The 6,618-nt window shown below is 41.9% G+C and overlaps 1 long non-coding RNA gene across 1 annotated transcript; it reads right to left on the reverse strand.

Annotated features, from left to right (window-relative positions):
* Nucleotides 1–1,955: 1,955 nt before the first annotated feature.
* On the reverse strand, nucleotides 1,956–2,617 carry LOC116083511. Its single transcript, XR_004115754.1, has 2 exons — nucleotides 2,517–2,617; nucleotides 1,956–2,065 (listed from the first exon to the last, which is right to left on the reverse strand). It is a non-coding gene; the product is annotated as an uncharacterized LOC116083511 (long non-coding RNA).
* Nucleotides 2,618–6,618: the final 4,001 nt, after the last annotated feature.

Consider the following 6,618-nt stretch of genomic DNA (forward strand, 5'->3'; position numbering starts at 1 on the left):
CGACGGCCAATCCTTACAACACCTTTTCTTCCCTCTGGTGCTCTTCCTGCTCTACTTAACAGAAGGATTTCTAGCTCTAACCATTGTCCTTGAAAGTGCATAATCATGAGTAAAATGCCATGGCCTATTGTTTATGGACTTCATCCATTCATCTCTTGCTAGGGAACACTGCTACATGGACACAGATGTGCAAGAATATCTGTGGAACACTGACTTACATTCCTTTAAGTAAATACACTGAGAAAATAGCTAGGTCATATAGTAGCTGTATTTTAACTTTTTAAAGATTTTATTTTTATTTTTATTTTATCTATATGTGGATACAAAGTCAGTGCCTTCAGAGGGTATAGGAGGTTGTCAGATCCTCTGCTGGGACTACAGACAGTAGAGAGCTTCCTGAAATTGGTGCTAAGACCAGAACTCACTTATTCTGCAAGATCAGCAAGTGATTTTTAACTGCTGAGATGCCTCTCAAGCACCTATGTTTAATTGTTCTGGCCTTTTTCTTTTTAAAAACAACTTTTTATTATAGTAATTTATTGGTGCAGCACATGCATCCCATAGTATGTGTGTATGGCAGAGGACAACATGTAGGAACATTTCTCTCTCCATACCATCATGTAGAGCCTGGAGACTGAGCTTGGGTCATCAGGCTGGATGGCAAGTGGCTCTTTGAACTTAGCCATTTGCCCACTCCGTTACTCTTTTAACTCTGTTTTCGGTTTTGTTCCTATCTGTCCTCACCCTGTCTCCTAGGAGTCTTTGGCTCTCCAGCTGGAGGTTTACCCCTCACAGCAAACTCAAAGATCCTCAGGGATTGGAAACAAGATTCATATACTGTTGCAGCATTTTCTCTGTCCAATCACATTAGGGCAGTGGCAGTCCTGTGATTGGACAGGAAAAGAGAGGCAGAGCTGGAAGTTTAGGAGTGAGACACGTCAGAGGGGAGAAGGTGGAGAGAAATTAACATTTAGCTCTGAAATTATTGTATTGGCATCTTCTAAACTGTGGTCTTATTGATATATAAACCTAACTGGATAATTAAGCCTTTAGAGTCATGTTTCTACCAGGTAACTAGGCGCTAGATGACTGATTGTGGGGTGTGTGGGGCATTGCATGTAAGTGAGATGATCTTGCTAGCTGGGAGAGAATAGAAGAACCCCACTGGGACATAGTGTTGAGGCCAGCCCTAGAGCGAGAACATGGTCCAGTGGGGCAAGAGAGATTGAGGGGTGATCTTTTTAAAATATTATTCTTTTTTAATACTTCCCGCAACAATATACCTCTGAAATTCTTTTTTTTTTCATTTATTTATTCACTTTACATCCTGATCACACCCCCCCAGTCCTACCCTACCATCCCTCATTTCCCCATTTCCCCATTTCCCTTCCCCTTCTATTGGCCAGTTTACAGGTCCAGAGGTTTAGTTTAATGTCATCAAGGTGGGAAGCATGGCAGCATGTAGGCCAACATGGTGCTAGAGAAGGAGCCAAGAGTTCTACACCTGTAAACCCCAGCACTTATGAGTTAGAGGTAAGAGAAATCAGGAGTTCAAGGGCAGCCTCAACTACAGACCAAATTTGAGACTAGCCTGGGTTATATAAGCCCCTATAAAATAATCACATATATGGTTGTTGAAGACAGAAGAAAGGAAAATGAGGAATTATTTCATTGATAAACATCTTGGAAGGTGAAAATATTCTGGAAATGGATGCTGGTGCTGGTTGCCCAATGTTGTGTAGATACTTAATATCACTGAATTATACAGCTTAGAATGGTTAGCACAGTAAATTTTGTTAGACATACTCTACCCTAAATGTGATACAAGCCAAACCAGGAGTGTTTCAGCATCTTCAAACCTGCCAGCTCTTTCTCAATGTCTCATTCCCAAGGCTCATACACCAGCATGTCCCCTAGAGTCCGTCTAAATACCTAAAGCAAAATCGCTCTGTCACTCTTGATCTAATCAGGATTTATGATAAAATAAGAGATGAAATGGAAATCCTCAATCACTTCATCCAAGTCATCATAATGGCCAGGTTGGCAAACAGCACTTAGGTTTGAGCTGTAGATAAATTAAAAATAATTGTTTTAGCATATGACTTAAACATTCCATGGAAAATTAATCTTAAAAAATTATTTATTTTAGAACAAATGTAACTGGACATCTTGAGTTTGATCTGTTAACTCTAAGAAAAAAAGGTTTCCAGTAAGGGGAACAGCATCACACACACACACACACATGCACACCACATGCTCACATGCACATCACATAAGCAAGCACACACATAAGCATATATGCTCACATACATGTATGATTTTTCAATAAAATTCTCTTTGAGAACTTCATATAAACATACAATGTATTTTGATTATACTCACCTCCACTCTTCCCTAGCTCCTGCCATATCCACCCCACCCCTTCTCAATATTATGTTATCCTTTTTGTTTTTAATAACCCACTAAGTCCAGTTTGTGCCTTTGGGTGTGTAATCTCTGAAGGGTGGTCCACTTACCAGGGCTTATACTCAAAGAAAATTCAGAGACAGCTAAATTCTGAGGACTTCCAACACAACCAGGACCGCAGGAAGGACAGGCCTCAGTCAGATATAGTGAGGGCAGGTAGCACTAGAGATAATAAAATGGGGGGAAGCAAGCATAAGAACATAAGCAACAGAAACCAAGGTTATTGACATCATCAGAACCCAATTCTCCCACAATAGCAAGTCCTGGATACACCATCACACTGGAAAAGCAAGATCCGGATCTAAAATCGCTTCTCATGATAGTGATAGAGGACTTTAAGAAGGTCAAATACTCAAAGAAAATTGATTTCCTCCCTGTGAGGTCACCAACTGCCGCCAACTAGGGAACAGAACTCATGAGCCCTTCTCCAATCAATACTGAAATGTTGACTGGCTTGATCTTGTGCAGGGAGCCACAGCTGCTGTAAGTTCACGGGTGCAAAGGTCCTGTCATGCCCAGGAGATACTGTTTCACTCCAATCCTGCCTGACCTCTGGCTCTTACCATCTTTCCAAGCCCTCCTCCTCAATGTTTCCATGCTAACAGAGATTTCCTCATACACATCAACCCACAGACACTTTTCTATGTATTTTGACCAGTGTTAAGATTCTATGTTAACCTCTATCCACTGCATGAAGAAGCTCACGTGGTCTAAGAGCTGTGCTAGTCTGTGAGGATAGACATAGGAACAGATATAGACAGAGGGCAGTTTAATACTAGAACATTGTCCCTTTCCCTATGAAGAAGATAAAAAGCCCGCAACAGCTGAAGCTTACCACATTTGGATGAAAACCATGCTGTTACCAAACCACCTACTACAATGAGAAGAAAACAAAGGCCCTGCTGTCTCCCATTATGCAGTAGTCAATGTCTCCCAGACCCAACACTGAGCCTCATCCTCAGCCCTGCAGTTAGGTAATATTCCATTCTACCCATTAGCTTAGCTCTCAGCAGTATCTGGAGCTGGCAGAGCCTGCTGAATCCTATCTGTCCTCTGTAATTGCTCATTAGATCCAGAGCCATCACACTAAAAAGCTGTTTACCCTATCAGTTGGAGCTCTCTTATCTAAGTACGTCTGATTCCTAGCAATAGGGAAGTCATTATAAAATGATCACTGCCGAGTTTCTGTAAATACTCTCCCCAGAGATACTAAACCTGTAGTACAATTATCAATAAACATTATGACAAGGACACTAGAGCTTTCATTTTTACATCTAAAACATGAGTGATTTAGAATAATATCTAATGATGCATATGCATGAAAATGTCATAATAAAACACATTATCTTGTCTACTAACCTTCAAAAACACATATTTTCATTTTTTTCATTTGTTCACTGCAGGGAGGAGAAGGCTTGTCACAGCACCCATGTGGAGCTCAGAAGACAACTGTCAAGAGTCAGTTCAGTGGCATGGGTTCCTTCCAGTCTGGGCCAGTGCCCTGAGCAGACCTTGGGCACAAACTCCTCAGTCAGCCCCTCAAAACTCATAGGAGCTCCACTCCCAGGTCCTCTAACCCTCCCAGGTTCATAGGATTAGAAGTGAGGAGGACACAACATCTGCCCCAATACCAGGAGTAACTGGGATCAGTGGGACACAGGCACCCAAGAATTCCACTCGACCAGTGGCACAGGTTCCTTCCAGTCTGAGCTGGTGCCCTGAGCAGACCTTGAGTTCGAACTCTGCAGCCAGTCGCACAACACCCAGAGGAATGTCTAACAGGCGCTCTAACACATACAGGATCACAGAATCCTAGGATACCAGAAGCTTGGCCACACCAAGTTCTCAGGGTCCCAGAGGCAGCTTGACTCCCAGGAGCTCTGACATACCCAGGATCTCGGGATAACAGGATCCCAGAATCACAGGATAACAGAGACAGCTGAACTCTGAGGAGTTCCAACACAACCAAGATTAAAGGAAGGACAGGCCCCAGTCACATATAGTGAGGGCAGGAAGCACTAGAGATAATCAAATGGCAGGAGGCAAGCATAAGAACATAAGCAACAGAAACCAAGGTTGCTTGGTATCATCAGAACCGAATTCTCCCACAACAGCAAGTCCTGGACACACCATCACACTGGAAAAGCAAGACCTAGATCTAAAATCACTTCTCATGATGGTGATAGAGGACTTTAAGGACATAAATAACTCCCTTAAAGAGATACAGGCAAACACAGGTAAACAGCTAAAAGCCCTTAAAAACAAAACACAAAAATCCCTTAAAGAATTATAGGAAAACACAATTAAATAGGTGAAGGAAATGAACAAAACCATCCAAGATCTAAAAATAGAAATAGAAACAATAAAAAAAAATCACAAAGGGAGACAACCCTGGAGTTAGAAAATCTAGGAAAGAGATCAGGAGTCATAGATGCTTGCAAGCATTACTAACAGAATACAAGAGATAGAAGAGAGAATTTCAGGGGCAGAAGACACCATAGAAAACATTGACACAACAGTCAAAGAAAATGCAAAAGGCAAAAAGATCCTAACTTAAAACATCCATGAAATCCAGGATGCAAGGAGAAGACCAAACCTAAGGATAATAGGTATAGAAGAGAGTGAAGACTCCCAATGTAATGGGCCAGTAAATATCTTCAACAAAATTATAGAAGAAAACTTCCCTAACCTAAAGAAAGAGATGCCCATGAACATACAAGAAGCCTACAGAACTCCAAATAGACTGGACCAGAAAAGAAATTCCTCCCGTCACATATAATAAAACACCAAATGCACTAAACAAAGAAAGAATATTAAAAGCAGTAAGGGAAAAAGGTCAAGTGACATATAAAGGCAGACTTATCAGAATTATACCAGACTTCTCACCAGAGACTATAAAAGCTAGAAGATCCTAGGCAGATGTCATACAGACCCTAAGAGAACATAAATGCCAGCCCAGGCTACTATCCCCAGCAAAACTCTCAATTACCATAGATGAAGAAAGCAAGATATTTCATGACAAAACAAAATTTACACAATATCTTTCCACAAACCCAGTCCTACAAAGGATAGTAGATGGAAAACACCCACACAAGGAGAGAAATTACACCCTAGAAAAAGGAAGAAAGTAATTTTTCAACAAAGCCAAAAGAAGGTAGCCATACAAACATAATTTCACCTCTAACAACAAAAATAACAGGAAGTAACAATCACTTTTCCTTAATATCTCTTAACATCAGTGGACTCAATTCCCCCAAAAAAGACATAGACTAACAGACTGGATACGTAAACAGGATCCAGCATTTTGTTGCATACAGGAAACTCACCTCAGTGACAAAGACAGATACTACCTCAGAGTAAAAGGTTAGAAAACAATTTTCCAGCAAATGGTCCCAAGAAACAAGCTGAAGTAGCCATCTAATATTGAATAAAATCAACTCTCAACCAAAAGTTATCAAAAAAGATGAGGAAGGACACTTCATACTGATCAAAGAAAAAATCTACCAAGATGAACTCTCAATTCTGAACTGAGGTGCGCAGCCGGCCTGCTTCTGCACTCTCCTACAAACCTCGCCCTTCCCCCTAGGATCTCTCTCTCTCCCACAGCAAGCATGGGAAGGCTTGCTTCTTCTGCTCGACCTGAGAAGTGCAACAAGGCTTCCTTCTGCTGTTTGCCTCCACATTGCTCCTCAGAAGCCCTGCTCCTTCTTCTGCTTTACAAGAAATGAGGGGGTGGCAGGGGTGTCATTCCACCTCCCTAGCTGCCCGGAGAAGACTGAAGAAACCTCAGGTGCCAGCCCAAATAAGACAAATGACAAAGACTCCTGAGCTTGGATGTCATCAAGCCTAAAAGCACTCTCCTAGGTAACCAGGTGCAGCTGGCGCCTATCCTTGAAGAAAGGAGATTAGGGTCCTACACTTAAATCATAGAAAAGAGGTAACGAGATCACAGACAGTTATGGCCAACCATAAAACTAGTTCCTGGGCTGATGAGATGGCTCAGAGGGTAAGAGCACCGACTGCTCTTCTGAAGGTCGTGAGTTTAAATCCCAGCAACCACACGGTGGCTCACAACCACCCATAATGAAATCAGTTTGGCGGTTCCTCCGGAAATTAGACATAGCTCTACCGGAGGACCCAGCCATACCACTA

The sequence above is a fragment of the Mastomys coucha genome, unplaced genomic scaffold, assembly GCF_008632895.1.
Source record: "Mastomys coucha isolate ucsf_1 unplaced genomic scaffold, UCSF_Mcou_1 pScaffold8, whole genome shotgun sequence".
In the NCBI taxonomy this organism is placed as follows: domain Eukaryota; kingdom Metazoa; phylum Chordata; class Mammalia; order Rodentia; family Muridae; genus Mastomys; species Mastomys coucha.